This window comes from Eupeodes corollae, chromosome 1, assembly GCF_945859685.1.
Source record: "Eupeodes corollae chromosome 1, idEupCoro1.1, whole genome shotgun sequence".
Taxonomy (NCBI): domain Eukaryota; kingdom Metazoa; phylum Arthropoda; class Insecta; order Diptera; family Syrphidae; genus Eupeodes; species Eupeodes corollae.
The window spans coordinates 107,741,331-107,759,895 of record NC_079147.1 but is presented as its reverse complement, the minus strand read 5'-3'; the positions used below and the strand labels follow the sequence as shown (position 1 = coordinate 107,759,895).

General features: G+C 35.9%; 1 protein-coding gene across 4 annotated transcripts in view; it reads left to right on the top strand.

Moving 5' to 3' along the window:
* The window catches only part of LOC129944518 (signal transducer and transcription activator), a 53,112-nt gene extending 45,379 nt beyond the window's left edge, over positions 1-7,733 (top strand). For all 4 annotated transcript variants that reach the window (XM_056054015.1, XM_056054022.1, XM_056054031.1 and 1 more), the window contains one exon: positions 6,644-7,733. The gene's annotated coding sequence lies outside the window, so the exon portion shown is untranslated. The remainder of the gene's footprint in view (positions 1-6,643) is intronic.
* Positions 7,734-18,565: the final 10,832 nt, after the last annotated feature.

The following is an 18,565-nucleotide window of genomic DNA, read 5'->3' as shown; positions in this document are numbered from 1 at the left end:
GCAGCCAGGAAAATGAGTAATCACAAGGAACTCAAGAGTTTCGCCACCGGTTTCAGTCCAGCTGCCTGTAGTTTTTTGAAAGATCCTAGAGTGACTGAATCATTGGTCAGAATTTTCCTGAGTCTTGCTGATACATTTGTACTTTCTCTGTCGTCGCAAAAGGCCATCCATGAGCTAAGCTTTGCTAGTTTTGTTTCGACCTTAAAAATACGTTGACTGTTCTTAGTTCTTTTGGCGACGTTGAAAAGTCTTTTAGTTTCTTTTCTTAAGTTGCCTATTTCAGTGGTTCCAGTCCCTTCCTTTTTTGTTTCACAGCACACATGTCTGGATCACTGTAATTTGCTAAATGAAAGAGATTAAACTTCTTCCTGGCTAAAATACAGGATCTGATATTACTATTTGTTACTTGTGTGGCTTTGTATAGTGGAAAGTCTGATGCATGTAGTCCTCTAATTCTGCCACCTGAAATCCAGGGTTCTTGAATCAGGGCAATGTCAATTTGTCTACTTCCCAAGATGTAGACAAGATTTGAGCTGGCGGCTTTACTGTGATGAAGATTACTTTGAATCAATTTCATGTTCATATTTTATTACTTGCTTGGTTTGTCTTATTGGTTATAAGCCGCATTTTGCACCGTTTGATGCCGATGCGTACTTTGTAGCCAATTTTATAGGTATAGATTTGTGGCTAAGTTGCACCACCACTTCTCTACCTTCCTCCGTTCTTTCTCTCATAACTTTCCAGCTTTAACTTAGCTGTTCCGTATTTAGAGATTGAAGATATCTTTTTACGCGAACCTGGGGGTATCGCGGGACCTTTGATCATCATTTTGGCCTTAAGTTTGACGAAGTCGCTGATTTCATTCGGACCGATTAAGCGGAGATCAGCATTGGGCCAGGGAGCTACCGTTCTTTTGACGAAGTCCTGCAGGAAAGCGAGAGTATTGTCGTCCTCGCATGTCAGAACTTTGAACCCATGGATGGTTCCCAAAGAGTGCTGGTGGCCTGCTATTAACGATAACATCGTTAACCCCATCCAGGATTCTCATTTCCAATATTTGCCATTGGTCTTCTGAGACTTTTCTTTCCCTAAATTTTTGTTTTTATTAGCTGCTGTCAGTTTCTTAAGGTTGGGTGTAGCGTTTTCGAGCAAAATCTTATCCCTTGCCGAAATAGCTGCACTGCTGTGCATTCCATACCCTTAGGCTTAATTTTTGATGCACTTTCAAATATAGATATTCTTGTTTTAACCGCACATTAAAAATGTGGAATGCTCTGTTTTTCCCTCCAATTTCGATATTCAAAATTAAAGACCGCAAACTCCTCTTAAATCCTTCCCTATTTTCCTAACGCTTAATATGGGGGACGATAGGTAGAGTAGCTTTCATAACGAAGTGATAAGACCCTTTCCACACGAGTTCGTTCCTACTTTTAGTTAAGTTTTAGCTTTTCTTTCATTGCTCCTAACTTAGTTATAAGTTAGTTATAAGTTATAAGATTTTAATTTTTCTTCGTTCTATATAACTATCTACATATATAACATAACCAAAGACGACGAGGTTATAATCCGTCCAATTCCAAACAGTTTGTCCGCGAATCAATTTAAAAACATAATTCTTTTTACATTTTTTAATTTAAAATCCTTTGTTTCAAACAAATTCAAAACATTTGTACGAATATTTTTCGCTTAAATAAGTATAAAGACTTAGGCCCACCAATTTATTGTATCGTCCCATTTCTCCATTAACCATGCATCTCTAAATTCGATTTAAGATTAGCTTTGTTTTAAAGCCTGTATTTAAAAAATATAATACTGTCTTGGAGATCTATGGTTAAGGGACGATATGACGATTATAAACATTTACAAAAACTATACACAAACAGAGCTGAGCCATTCATAATAGTAATGTGGTTGTGATGTTGTTTTTAGTTTTATTGTAATATTTAATTTATTATTTTCAATAAATAAAAAAGTGTTTCTGCAGTGTACCTATCTTTACATGTAGTTATGTAGTTAAAATATTCACATTGTTGAAATATCAATTAAAACAAAAAAAGAAAAATATAAACAAATAAAAAAGAACAGAAGTGATTTCATTTTTCTTCTCTAGTTGCTTAAAATAATTTTATATTTGCAACTTAAAAATTTAAAATGCATGTCAAATATAATTATACTAAAAAAAACAATTATTATGTACCTACACTACATATGTATGTAAACACAAGATTGATGATAACAACTCTGTATTTAAAAAACAAAAAACCGAATTTATTTTAAATATTATTAAAAAATAAAAATAAAAAATAACTATGTCAGTTGATTTGATATTGACGTTGTCTGACTATTAGGAAGTGAGTAATAAATTATATTTACAAAAAAAATTTAAAATAATATTTACCTATACTAAATGTTTGTTGTGATCGTTGTACTGAACTCAAATTAAATAATATTTATAGTATAATAATGATAATATTTATAATATTAAATATAAATTAAAACAAAAAAAAACTGGATTGACTTGAAAGCAAAATGTAGACGAATGTGATTTATTGTTTTTATTAAATATAAACAAAAATATAGTTTTATCGATTTTGTTTTAGTAAAAATAAAAAGTAGAACAATTATAGTTTATGTATTTGTTGATTAATAAATAAGCAAAAATAATTTCTATACTATAAGTTAGGCTGCTTAAAAACCATCTTATATAAAAATGATGTAATTTAAATTTACCTCAAAAGATAATTCGAATAACTATTATAGTTCGACAATTTATTTAAATACGATGCTGGTACTTATATTAAGAAAAAACATTTAATCATCACCTACAGTGTTGGAAAAAATAATAGAAACAATGGTCTTAATCATTCTCGATACACCAAATTTTTTTTAGAAGTCTTTTGTCATTAGTCTTTCTATATTTTAATAGTCCTTAATAATGATCTCAAATGGCAAAATTGTTTTGTGGACACACCTTTTTGTTTTCACTTTAAAAAGTTTGAGGCTAATGATGATTTCGCCTGAACAAAATAATAGAAACAAGATCCTTTAACTGTTATTGTAATGTAAAGATCATTTTTTGAGCGCTTTCAGTTTGTTTATTAGTTTTCAGATGTTTTTCTTTGATACTATGAACAAAATTCAAGTCATCTTACTAACTTACTTAAAGTGGCGCTACAGTCCTGTGTGAACTAGGGCCTCACGCAACAAACTTCTCCATCTAGCTCGGTCCCTAGCTAGATGTCTCCAATTTCGCGCTTCAAGTTTGTTGAGGTCACTTTCCATTTGTGCGCGCCACCTGATCTACGGTCTTCCTCTTCTGCGCTGTCTTGTGGGTATGGATTTAAAGACATTCCGGGCCGAAGCATTGGTTTCCATGCGCTCCACGTGACCCAGCCATCTTAGCCGGTGGACTTTTACCCTTCTGGCTAAGTCTACGTCGCTGTACAGCCCGTACAACTCGTCGTTTTATCTTCTCCTCCATTCCCCTTCAATGCATACGGGACTGTAGATCACACGAAGAACTTTTCTCTCGAAGCGACCCAGGTGCTTTCATCCGCTTTTGTCAGTGTCCATGCTTCTACACCGTACAGCAGGACGGGGATGATAAGGGTCTTATATAACGACACTTTGGTCCCTCGAGAGAGGACTTTACCACTCAATTGCTTTTTTAGCCCAAGGAAACAGCGATAACAAGAGTTATTCTCCGATTATGTCAATGGCATTAGCAATATGCTATGGACAGACTTGAAAAATAGTGCCTCTAGTGTTGACGTGTGAGCCGTGCACTATTCTTTTAAGCACGATGTTAAAAAAATCGCATGACAGCGCATCACCTTGTCTAAAACCTTTTTTGACATCGAAAGGTTCTGTTAAGTTGTTTCCAACCTTTATGGAGCAGCGTGAATTCTCCATGGTCATCCTGCACAAACGGACGGGTTTGGCAGGGCTGCCAAAACTAGACATGGCTCTATACAGCTCGTCCCTGTAGATGCTGCCATATGCGGCATTGAAATCGATGAAAAGGTGGTGGGTGTCGATTTGGTGTTCTTGGGTTTTTCTAGGATCTGCCGTAATGTGAATATTTGATCGACTGGGGACTTTCCTGGTCTAAAACCACACTGATAAATACCTATTGTTGACTATGGGCTTTAGACGTTCACATATTACGGCAGAGAAGATTTTATAGGCGATGTAAAGTAGACTGATTCCTCTATAGTTGGTGCAGTTTCCTTTTTTCAGGATTGGACAAACGATACTGAGGTTTCATTCATCGGGCATGCTTCTTCTGACCATATCTTACACATAAGTTGGTGCACGCTCCTAACCAACTTATCTCCAGCTGCTTTAAAGAGTTCGGTATTCAAGCCATCCGCTCCAGCGGCTTTATTACACTTCAGCTTAGATATGGCAATCTTTAGGAAAAAAGTCAAAGACAAGTCGGAAAAGCGATGGATGAAATTGCAAAAATCTTAAACGATTCGAAGAAAAAAGTATTTAAAACTTTACATTCAAGCCCAAAATAAGGAACAAGATGAAGAAAATGATAAACTTTTTCGCGTTTTGTTACACTAATGGTAAAAGTATGGTTAGAAGAAACCATTTCATTCTTTAAGAGAATTCAATGAATAAATTTAACGGACCAGTGACAGCCAGAACAATAATAACCAACTTATAGAATTAAGTCTTGCTGTTGATTAAGTCCACTTTTAATCAAGTACCATTTTTTAACCAAGAAAAACAGTTGAAAATGTTTTTTCAAACGAGTACATTTATAAATGCAATGGTATGGCGTTTGCTGTGTGGCACGTAGCCCATATGGTTAAATTTTGGTCATAAGAAATTAATTATGATGGTTACTCTAAGCTCCTGGGTCAGTTGGATCTTGTAACGGCACAAAATTCGGCTGTTGGCTGATTGATTACTGAACTGGTCGTCTCAAATTTGGCCACCAAACGTTGAAGAGTCGACTGTGAAGGGCTACCACATCTACCGTAAAATAAGCGCAATGCGCGCAACGTTTGCGTATGCGAACACTCCTCTTAAAAATAAAGTGTTATCATTTGAAAGTTCTGTTCAATCGTGTAACTTGCTATTATGATTTGGCATAAAACAACATAATAATAAACAAAAAATTTGACAGATGTCACCAAAACAAATTGGCCGCCGCGGGGTGCAAAAATCTACCCCTGTCAATTTAAAAACCTTATACAAAGACTTGCCTTACACCGTTCTTATTGGAATAACGTTTTGTTGGTCGGATGGCGAGAAGGCCAAGAAACAAGAAGTTTAATTCAACACATAAAGGGTGTCCCAAAATTAACGCAAGATTTGAATTTGCAGCCATTTGTGCAGTGAAGTGTTGGCAACCCTGAAAAAAAAAAGCAATTTGTCAGCTAACAGTATAGGTTAGTATGTATTATTCCATACATAACCCTATCCTATGTACTTTACGAGTCAATACAAATATAACTATCAAAAGACTAAAAACGGCGTTTTCTATTTAATTCAAATCTTACGTTAATTTTGGGACACCCTTTACAAAGAAGACAGTGAAATACGGTTTTGAAAATGTTACGATTTGAGGGTACTTTTCAGCATCTAATGTAGGTCCAATATTTTGAATCAAGGATAAGATTTGCGCTGTGGATCTTAAATTCAGCTATGCTACCATTAACTGCAGAGGAGCTGCCAATCAAATGGCAGTTCATGCAGGATAATGACCCGAAGCACCCCTCCAAATTGGCTAACAAACACTTATAACAAAATAAAATCAATGTTTTGGAATGACCATCACAATCTTCCGACCTAAACCCAATTGAGAGCTTATGAGGCATCCTAAAGTAAAGAATCGAAAATTGTAAAACCAAAAAAAAAAAAAAGAGTTGTCCCGAAAATTCCCAGCGAATGGTAGTCCATAACCGTAGGGACAAGTGCCTAATTGGTGAATTCGATAGGGGCAAATAGTGTTATTAATAATAAGGGTGCCTCTACAAAATACTCAAAGATACCTTTTTCGCTCCAAAAAGAGTACCATTTTAATTTTGTTTCTATTATTTTCGGCAGGACAAAACAACATAATGATCACAAGTCTACTGTTTTGTCATTATTTCGCATTATTATATTTAAAAAAAAATTGTTGCATTTAAGCAACTTAAGCATATTTTTCTACTCTTCACAAATACCTTTTTATGTGTTAAAAAATATTATTATGAAGCATGTTTCTATTATTTTTTCCATCACTGTAACTCCACAGAACTTTCCATTTTTTATAAGATTCATAATTCTGCTGAAAAAATCCCTCGGCAGGTATTCATTTAAGTGTCTCTGCTAAGACTGTCACGTAAGGAATTTCTCAAAAGACCTGAGACAAGCCAACAAAACTGAAAAAAGGAGATGCGACAAGATTTCCTGCTTTGATACTGTGAGATGTGGAATTAGCATCGGAGTCGCGTTTATACTTCAATTCCTACAATATCTGATATTTAAAAATACAAAAAAACCTTTAAAACGGCCTTTGATAGGAACAATTTCAAATCATTTAATCTTATTCGTTTATTTAATTTAGTAGACTAAAAACATTTTTAATTTTAAAAACTATTTTGAAAATTGTAGATATAAATACTTATATATTTTGTATTTTCAGCCATCAATTTCTTAGGAACTATTTGCTTGCTGCACGAATGGCAATACGACTATTTTTATTTTTGGTTGGCCTTGATGTTTCGATAAATATTTAAATATTATTTTATTTTGTACTTTCTCTTTTTTTCATATATAAAATATATATATATTGCATGTAAGTTAATTAAAGTTATTAATGTTGTCGAAAGAAAAAAAATTAAAAGCAACAAATTTTAAACTGTTTATGTTTTAGACTTATTTTTATTACTTGTCATATATTAAATGTATAGTTTAAACAAATCAAAAAATCTACACGTTTTTACATATTTTACACAAAACAAAAATTGTACTGTGTTTTTTGTTTCTTTTTAAATTAATTAATTATTATTAAGAATGTTTTATTTTTGGAACATACCCAAAACTGATTTTTATTATTATGAAAAGCATATTATTTGTAAGTAGTATGTCTTGATAAATGTTACTGCAATAATTATAAAAATAAATAAGAAATTTTATTTAATCAGGCTTCCATTCTGTTTAACATAACAAACAATAAAAACTTACTTATTATTTTAAATCAAAATCAAAGAAAAAAGAATTAAATTAATTAAGTATTTGATTTTCATATTTAATAATTTTTTACACCATAAAGCTGCAATTTTTCTTTTAAAATCTTAAAAGAGAGTTAAATTTAAATGAAGTAAAAATAAAATAAAAAAACGTTTAATTATTTTTTAGTAGTATTATTTTTAATTGCAATTTGTATTGAAATACATAAAGATAAAATTTATTAGTATTTTTTTTTTAAATAATTTTCGTTATTTTTATTTTATTATTTTGTAATATTAAATAAAAAAAATTAAGTATGTATTACAGAAAAATAAACGAAAAACAGGAATGTTTAGTTAAGAGCCGGTTCACACCATAGAATAAAAATAAAGAAATAAAAGGAAAATATATTAAAAGAAAACAACTTTGTGTTTCTTAAAAATAAAAATAAAACAAAACAAATATTTAACGAACAATGTATGTCAATGTTACAACTAATAAATATTACATAAACAATTCTTGTCAATATGGCCAATAAACGAAAAATAAAAGTAAATCATCAATTATTTTTGTTTTTCTATTATCTACAAAGATGTTTTTTTAGTATTCGGCCCTATCGATGTAACTGCGAGGTAACAGCGCATCCTTGGTCGAAAACTCTGTTTTGATTCGAGTTAGCTTTCATGGGAAGAAATTTTACAGAATTTCGCAGCCGCATTGCAATGGATATACATTTCAGGCAGAGCTGTATTTTTGGTAATTTGTTATAAAATAAACAATAATATAATAAATAAAATAAACGTTTAAGACCATGGAAAATTGGTGAAATTGTTTAATTCATAATTTATGAAATGTACATTTTTCAATTACAGTGCCGCACTTAATGGAACAGCAAGCTTTTTAGACATTTAAGCAGCATTTTAAGCCTTGGAAACACACATTTTTTATTTTTTTGATATATGCATTGTCAAGTCATAAATGCTGATACAAGTTCCAACGTATCCATATATTTAAAAAAATATTTATCGCACATTCATGTTCACCGTTATAAACCTGTTGCATTTATGCATCATTAGCTCGTAAAAGTTTTTTGTTTCCAGTCATTAATAATCATGGAGTGGTTTGACATCTAATATCTTATCGTTGTAATTCGGCTTTTCAAGTGTAATTTGGAAAAAGGTGGTGATACCTTTCGAATCTTGCAGCCGCTGGGAATCACGCGTTGTTTTGTTTATCGTACGGTAAAATTATTCGAGCATATTGGTGGAGCAAGTGGCCACAAAAGACACACTGGGCACCTGCTTATATTGCAGTGCAGCAAAAACGTAAACAAAAATCAAGAGCTTTGCTCAGACGGTACCCAAAGAATGCTAACCGACAGATTCTGTTCATTGATAAACAAATTTTCACCGTCGAAGTATAACTCAATAAAAAGAACGATCGAGTTTATGCTCGGAAATCAAGAGAAGCGTCTGAACTCATTCCAAGGGTTGAAAGAGGCCACCATCCCGGGAATGTAATGGTATGGTGGGGTTGAGCTAACATGGAGTTACCGATCTTCATTTTTGCGAAAAGGAGTGAACACTTCAGTAAAAGTATATCAAACAACAGTTTTGGAGGATGTCGTAAAGCATCTCAACCAAACAATGTTCAAAAACAATCATTGGACATTCCAACAAGATTCTGATCCTGCTCACAAGACTAAAATCACTCAAGAGTGGCTCAAAAAAAATGTACCGGACTTCATATCATTGGAAGATTGGCCCGCTGAAAGTCCATACATTAATCCTTTGGATAACAAGCTGTGGTCCGTTTCGACACCCATATATTTAGCGATCGATGATTGGCGGTTGTCTAAGGTCGTGCAATAAGGCAAAAAGCTAAAAAAACATATCAACGCTTTATAATTTGGCTTTTATTATTCTTTTATCAGTATTTAGGATTAGACTAGGAATGTATATACTTTTAAACGCAGTTAGTTTAATTAAAAATAAATTTAAAAGATTTGAAGAAAAAAATAATGAATAAGAGGACATCTAAATTATCGACCACACAATTACTGACCCCACATATTAAAGCTTCATACAAAGAAATTTACATAAAACAAGTTAATATTAGTAGGCTTGCCCTTTAGCTTTATGAAGATGAAATGTTTGACTGTTAACAGTCGAATTGTTATTTCCTATATGAATATAAAAATAAACCAGCATAGTGTTCAAATATGAGTTTCGCTCCGATGTAATAGTTGGGCTCATCAGAATATGACCATTACACCTTGAAGCATATTTTCTCGAATAGTTATTAATTATATTCATTTTTCATGATTTTAAATCATGTTTATTAAATTAAACGGTGTTCAGGAGATAACAATTCGACTGTTAACAGTCAAACATTTCATCTTCAAATGTCCCATAGCAAGGAAATAAAAATAGCTACAATTTATCTCCTCTGAAGACTTGTAGCAACCTTATAATTCACAGTAGCTCTATGTAGCTCATATTATATAAACATGCGTCAAGACAAGGTGTAATGATCATATATGCGATACTTTTGCAAAAGTATTGAAGGAAAATAATGCCACTGCGCCAATTCTGGATGATAATAATGATAATGATGTAAGCATCTCAACTAACGACGAAGCTACCAACAAGGAAGTGTCAGAAAAAAACTTATCCAACGAAATTCCATCCAGCTCCGATGAAACTGAATCACCCAAGCCTGGACAAAAACGGCTAAAAAAAACAAAGAAGACAAGGGGAGCAAAAAAGGTCGCGGCACCCACTGAGGATGTCCTACCAAAAGCCAACCAACCACCAAGCCCTACATTAACACCAATCCTACCTAAACCAACAACTAATATATTGACAACGGGGCAATCAGCTCCAGCACCAACAACCGACAAACAACAACCGCAGCCAACACCAGCGATAAAAAAGACCAAGTTGCCACCAATTTTTTGCTATTCTGCAAATGTAGCTGAAATCAGCAGATTTTGCAAAAGCAAAAACTTGGCGGTAACATTCAAGAACAAGAACACCAGGACCACCATCATAAGCGCAGGGACGAAAACAGCATTTGACGACATCAAGGACTTCCTTCGTGACCGGAAAATTGAGTTTAACTCATTTACACCCCGTGATGAAAGGAAGAACCTGCTGTTGCTCAAGGGCATTCACAGCTCCTTCGAGGCCATCGAAGTGGAGGACGAACTGAGGATCGAAGGTCTCCCGGTTATCAAAGTTTCTCAATACAAATCAAGGAAGCTGCAGGGTAAAACCTACAATAACTTTGTAGTTGAGCTAAGTAAGGACTGCAACATCACTGAGGTCTACTCAAAGACTTTAGTGATGAACCAGACAGTACACTGGGAACGACTTCAATCCAATGACATAGTTCAATGTCGGAAATGCCAGCGGTTTGGACACATTGCCACTAATTGCGGACGCGAATACGTTTGCGTAAAGTGTAAAGATAAACATGAACCTGGCCAATGCAAGCGGACTGAAAACACAGGGACTGATGTTTGGTGTGCTAACTGCCAGAAGACGGGTCATCCAGCTAGCTATAAGGGCTGTCCAGCTCTTATAGCAAAACGAACGGCAAAAAACAAACTTGAGGCGGAAAAGAAGGCGCACCGGATATTCGCTGCCCGATCAGCATGCATAACGACTCGTCCAAACGTTAGCTACGCTAATGTGGCGAAGGGTCCAACCACTCGGCCAAACATTAGCTACGCTAAAGTGGCAAAGAGTCCAGCAGCGACTCCATTCAAACAAGCCACTATGACCCCATTGAAAACTATTACGAACAAAACGAAACCAACTCAATCGATGAATCTTAACAACGAAGTTCAACGAATTTTTGGAAGCAATCTGCTCACCATCATGGAGAAAGCCAAAACCACCGTCCCAGCGAACTACACCAATCTGAGTGAGGCTGAAAAGTCCGTGGCTTTGGCCACTTTCATCTTCCAGATATGCAATTGAAGAAGCTCCGCATTCTGACGTATAATGTGAATTCATTGTACAGTTTGGAAAAAAGGACATCATTCAACATATTTATGAAGAACAACAAGCCGGATATCGCACTCATCAGTGAAACCAACGTAGCCCGCAGAAACAACATCGATGTCGTCGGATACAAGACCTTCCGACAAGATATAACCCAGAGTCGTAGAGGAACAGCCATCTTCGTGAGGGACAAAATATCCTACAGAACCAGCGAAGTCATCATCCCAGGACTTTATACCAGCGAAGCCACTGCAGTGAGAATAGAGTTGGGACAAGGTGAGTCCCTCACTATTATAAACATTTATTTCAAATGCGGCTCCACCAACGAAAACATACGAAACGACTTGGGAATCCTCAACAACGTTCTGAAACGCACTACCTACGGGCTCATTGGAGGCGACTTCAATGCACGCCACCATCAATGGCAGGATACAACTATCAGCACCGAAGGGAAAGCTATAGTGGACTGGTTGGACGATCATGTTGATGAACATTCTTTGGTGGTAGTGTCTCAGCCAAAGCCAACATTCCCTAGAACTCCATCAACTCTTGATTTCTTTCTGTCAAGTTCAAATTTTGTTTTTGTCATTCCAGACATCTGCAACCGTTCCAAGCGATTCGGACCACGATGCAGTACTCCTGTCCATAAAACTCAGCCAACCAGCCATTTTAGCAGCAAGACCTCAAGCGGACTTCATCGACTACAAGAGACTAAATTTCGAGAGATTGCAGTTGGACATCGAGGGAAACCTGGTGCTTCCACCAGCGAACCGAAACCTACAGGACAACGAAATAGATGAGGCTGTCGATTCCATGGAATCAACCATCGCAATTGCACTTGATGCCCAAAAAATCCACAGGACAACGAAAGACAGATACCAACACCTCCCGGAATATGTTCAAAACATATACTCCCACCGACAAAGGCTGAGAAAGCGCCTCCAGTGGATCCATCAGAGGGAACTCAACATGGTGAACCCTGAATACCGGACTGTCAAGAGCGAACTGGAATGTTTGAACATCATGTTCCGTAACTCCATCAGACACCACAACGACATCTCCTTCAAAAAAAGATTGAGGGAAATAAAACCGGGACCAAACGCCTTCAAGGAAATAAACCGCCTCATCGGTAGGAGAAAACCACTGCCGGAAGTCATGATGAGCAACAACACCGAGCTAACTTCAACGAATGACAAAGTGGAAGCTTTTGCCAAACACTTTGAACAGAGTTTCACTCCGAAACCATCAACGGACCAAACCTTCCTCAACGAAGTAGAAACCTCCATCTAGTTGATTCAGCAGCCAAACATTGAAGTTCAATTTGACGACAACTGCAAAGCCGATGAACCAGCAAATACCCATAAATTCTGTAATCCTGAGGAGATAGCTGAGATCATTAACAACTTGAAGCCGAAGAAGTCAACTGGAATGGACGGGATCTCCAACTATATCCTGAAAAGACTTCCTCAAGTTTTTTTGATAATCTTGACTATTATCATAAATAACTGCATCAACAACGGCTACTTTCCAAAAAAGTGGAAGACAGCCAAAGTAGTGGCAATCCCGAAGAAAGGCAGTACCAATATGATCTCCAACTACAGGCCTGTCTCACTCCTCAACAACATCAGCAAAATTCTGGAAGAAGTCATTTTAAGACGACTGAAGAAATTCTGCAACGAGCATAGCATCATCCCCGACATGCAGTTTGGATTCCGACAGGCTCACTCAACGATCCATCCACTACTTAAGTTTCAATCTGACGCCACTGCTGCTCTCAATAGCCACCGAGCCACAGTTGGATGCTTTCTGGATGTCGAGAAAGCTTTCGACAGCGTATGGATTGATGCCCTCATCCATAAGCTCCGAATTTTTGATATCCCACAGCCAATAATAAAAATGTTGTTTTCTTTCTTTTAGAAAATTCTTCGTAGAAATAGACAGTTGCAAGTCAACGATTAGAGACGTAAAGGCTGGAATCGCCCAAGGATCGAAACTTGGACCGTTCCTCTACAACCTGATGACATCTGACCAGCCAGTGCCAACGGATTGTGAGAACCTGCTGTTTGCAGATGACTCACTCACCTATTCGTCCTCCATGTTTCCTACTATCGCAGCCCGAAGAGTAGAAGCACACATAAGCAGACTTTACGAGTACTACCAGAAGTGGGGAATAAGGATAAATACCTCCAAATCGGAACTGGTATGCTTCCGAAGACCTGTCACTAACAACAGCCGCTGTAGATCGGCGGCAGTGGCCCGAAAACTTGTTCTGACGTTCCCGGATGGATCAAGGATTAAAGCCAAGAAATCTGCCAAATACCTGGGAATACATTTCAATGAGCTGCTGCGCTTCAACCCTCACTCTAAGGCTGTGATAACAAAAGCCAACATCGCACTCCATCGAGTTCATCCTCTCTTGAAGAAGAAAACTGGATTAAGTAAACCAACGAAAATGTTGATATACAAACAACTGCTAAGACCGGTTATCACCTACGGTTTTCCGATATGGTTCACCATATCAAAAACTGCAATGGAAAGACTTAATGTCTTCGAGAGGAAGATACTAAGGATATGCACCGATCTACAATTCGACAGTCAACGACAGAAGCACTATAGCAATAGTAGAGTCTACGAAGAAGCTGAAATCAAGCCACTTGACCAATTCCTTGCACAGGCAGCAAGGAAGATAATCACCAAAGTCGCCAGCCACCCTAACCAATTAATGAGAAGGATGGCCAATCAGGAACGACACCCGGACCCGAGATACCTTTGTGGTATGGACATCTTGGACGAACTCCCCACTGACGACGACGTCTTCTTCTATGCTGGCCTGGAGTCAGCATACTACCGCGGCTGAACACCGCCACACCCAACCAACCTCCATCAGGACAACCGGGACTGAACAACCCGAGATGAACCTCGCCAACGACACTTTTTTTTTTTTAGCCATCGACTTCATGTTAAACACATGTTAAATTTTTGAATTTCATCAATGTATAAAGTTAGGCCCCCTTTGTGCCAACAAATGTTTTCGTTAAAGTTATTGTTAAATATTATTTATGTTAGAATTAAGCCAAATGTATATAAATTTGTATGGTTCAATAAATTAAAATGTAAAAAAAAGGTGTAATGATCATATCCTGATGAGCCCAACCATTACGTCGGGGCAAAACGCATATTTGAACACCATGCTGGTTTATTTTTATATTCATTTTTCATGATTTTAAATCATATTTATTAAACTTTAACTTTATAACAGGATCCAAACACTTTGGCATAGAATACACCTATTTTCCAACAGAAAGGAAAACATTGAACTTACTCTAGTCAGAAAAGGGCACATCATCTTTAAAAGCATGTGACTTTGTTCCATACTTAAAGGCATCTTCCAAAGGTTTTTTTTTTGGTTAACTGGCTTACGCCTGGCAATACGTGCGTTAGGCTTCAAATGTGGCTTCGAAGTTTAAAAAGCTTACTGTGCCAACAATTAAGTGTGGCACTATAGATTGCGCTAGCGTTGTTACGAAATGTAATAAGATACACAGATTTTTAATTCAAAACTACAGAACAAAGTTGCCTCCCTATATCCGAATATGTTTTTTATGTTTCCAATTGTCAAAAAAAGAGAATTGATTTAAAAATAATTTAAACAGTATTATTTATCGTATTATCCAACGAGCTAAAGGCACAAAATAAAGGAAATAGGGGATCATTGCGAAAAGAAAGCTATTTTTGCGAACTATCTGACACAGGCGTAAGTAAACTTACACTGCCGCTCATCTGTGAAAAAGGGTGGCGGAAAATCTTTAAGCGAGGAAGAAAAAGGCAAAATATCATTTCGGGAATCAGGCCTAAGCCAACGAATTATAGCTAAGAAATTTAAAAAAAAGTCAAAATTTGGTAGGCAGTTCCTTGCGATATATCCAAAGTTATGGAATAAACTTGAAAGGAGGAATTTTTGTGGCCTTATCAATGGCTGATAGACGTGCTATTATCGGAACAGCTTCTAATTGTTATGATTCCCCGTCAAAAATAAAAATAAAAACCGGTGATCTTTTAGTGATTCAGCTCCAAAATTGAAAAATTCACAAAAAATTTAATCGCCCGTAAGTTCTTGCGATGAAAATGAAGCACAAAAATATGCTAATACGACAGTCGACTTTAGCTGTTATATTAAAGAAGATTTACTAGAACCTGAACCACAAAAAAACAAGAAAAAATGTAGAGAGGCCAGATAAAATGTTTAAATACATGGAAGACCAAAAACGCCACTTTGAAGACGATTGCAGCAGATATGACTGATTCCATTGAAATATCCCAGAAAAATAAAGCTAGTATAAAAAGAACTTATCGTGCAATTGAGAAACTTTGCGATGTTGAACAAAAAAGATATAATACGGAAGTTTTAAGACTTCATGCTGAGAAGAAAGAAATTAAGAGAAAACGTCTTGAAATAGAGGAGATGAAACTAAATTTAGAAAACTAAAATAACTAATGAATTCTCTATTTTATTATTTAAGTACCTGAAGTACCTTTTTGTTTTTTATTATATTAGTACCTGAAGTTCCATTTTGATTTTGTTCAAGTATTTAAAAATAAAAAAAATTAATAAACATGGTAGATATGTACATATTTTCTTTTTTTTTATTATTATGTTGCAATCAAGAAAACATAGTTTGTGCAATTGAATCTCTTATAAGGGCTGCCTCTAATCTAAAATCTTTAATCTAAAATAACGATGAAAGCTTAAAAGAGGAAATCGAGAATTTGCTTTATCTATCAGAACAATTCTACATAATTTGCACACACTTACATTGTGTCAGGTAAATCCAATATATTTGATTTGTCTTGCAAAATTCGTCTTCTTATTTTTTCTCTTGAATTCTGTTTCCTTTTTTCATTTAAAATTGCCAACAATATTCCATCCATCTTGAAAACAGCAAACATTTTACTTCAAAAACAAAATAAAAATGGACAGTTCGAAACAATTTCAAAATCGATCGAATTCAAGAACATGCAATTTCATTTCACGTGAAATTGAAAAGTGATTTCAATTCACTTTCGATCGAAATTCGGAACATGTGCCTAAAAGTGCTTCTGATTTGAAAAAAAAAAAATAATCAGAAAAAACCACCACTTAACGAATATAGGAAAGAAAATCGTCTCCAATTCTGTAAGAAATGTCGTGGAAGTCATAGTGGAAAAGTGATTTTTTCAGATGTAAAACATTTAGAGGGCCCTGACAGCTATGATTATTACTTTTATAACTTAAAGCTCCAATTTGTTACATCGCGAATGAATGCAAATTCTTATAAAGGTGTCTTAGATAAGGCCTTCCCACAATTATCTGATCTCTTTGGACCAATATCGTTGATATTCCAACATGATAATGCCCCTTACCCATACAGCGAGGACAGTAAGGCAGTGGATAGGGAGCCAAAATGTGGAGATGCTGGTGTGGCACCATACTCCCCTGACCTTAACATAATAGAAAATGTGTGGGGTATCTCTTAGGTAAAGTATAAGAGTCAGGGAGGCAGTTCAAAGACAAAAAGTCATTAATCGCAGCCAATAAAAAAGCCTGGTGAGAAATTTCGCTTCAATACCTGATTATGAGGTTCGCGGCGAATCGTTTTGCTAGCGAGTTTGCCATTTTTCAATTATTGCTTTCGCTTTCGCCTTCTTCGTTTTGAATTCGACCAATTAACGAATTCGAAGGCGAGTTTGAAATGTCATAGTGTTGGTTGGCGAGTTGAATCCGATAGCTTTTTTTTTGGCGGATTCACAGGCGAAAGAGTGTTTATTATTATTCAGTGTTCGATTTCGTGGATTATTTCTTTATTTTAATTTAAAAATGTAAGTTAGCTTTATTTTAATTTTCTTATAATTTATCCACAATAAAATATAAAATTTTAAAATTCATTCAAGGAACGATAAAAACAAGCAAACAAATCGACATCAATTTTTGGCTCTCGTCGAGTTTATGAAAAAAATAAGGGCATTGCAACGGAAGCACTCGTTGGTCCTGAATATCGGGCTAAAACAAATGAACTGTGGAACAATATTTCAAAAGTTTTAAATAGCCTAGGACTCCCTCGAAAAAATGTTGAAAGCTGGAAGAAAGTATGCATACATTTTGTTCTTTTAACCCTATCATGCTATGATTTTTTTTTTGGTTTGGAAGGATTTCAAATACAACATAAGAAAAAAACTTCGTCACAACACCAAATGCATCCGTGGAACAGGTGGTGGGCCAAATACTTAACACGCTTTTTCTCCCCTTGAAGAAGACATAGTAAAGCTTCTTGATTTGAAGGCATGTGAGACTGGGATGAATGTGTCTTCATATGGGTGCCAGGAGGAAAATCGTCCCGAACAAATGGACACGAGTGCATATCACTCCAATGAGTATTCAAGTCCTAATCGAAGCATTACTTAAGCCTCTTGGATAGTATTGAACGTAGAGCATTTAAATTGATAGGTGATAATATCATCATAAGTTCATTTACTTCGCTTGAACATCGTCGTAAGGTCTCTTGTCTGACCCTTTTTTACCGTTATTTTAACGGCTTATGCTCTAGTGAAATAGCCAGTTACATTCCTCCCCTTAAACAGTTCAACCGTAATACTCGCGCTTCTAGGAATGCTCATCAGTATACCCTCGAGCCCAACTTCGCTCGTACTGTCAAATACAGAGATTCGTTCTTTAGCCGTACTACGCGAATGTGGAATGCCTTACCACACTCTGTCTTTCCTAGTCATTGCAATATTCAGGAATTCAAAACCAATGTGCACCGACATCTCCTTTTAAACCCTCTCTCCTCTTCCTAGTGCTCACACTGTGCATCTGCATAATAAGGGTAGTAATATCCCCTTGAGTGTGTGTTTATTATAAAAAAAAAATTTCTAGTCAAAATGTCAAAGGTGATGAACAACCAGAATACTCCGAATCTCAGAACCTCAAGCAATCTCGGAATTGTCAAATATTCGTGCCTTCAACACCAATTTCAAAACCTTTGGTGCAACTACAACTGCACCACAATGAATACTTGCAAAATCAAACACAAATTCCTCACTTTCAGAATAAATATGCACCATAATTGATTCCATTTTTTAATTTTAATATTGTTTATTTAATAAATCACCGCAAATTTCACAAATTCAATCAAAACAAAACACAATTTGTGGAAAGCTGTCAAACCAAAAGTGTCAAATTACTGGAATATAGAGAGAAAAAGTCAAACCAAAGTGTCAAATCACTGGAATATAGGAAGAACTACTTTCGCTTCGCCGCGAGTTCGTTAATAAGGAAATACGAAGCGAGTCGAATTTGAAAGGTCGAATTGAAAACGACCCGCCGCGAACCTCATAATCAGAAAAATTGT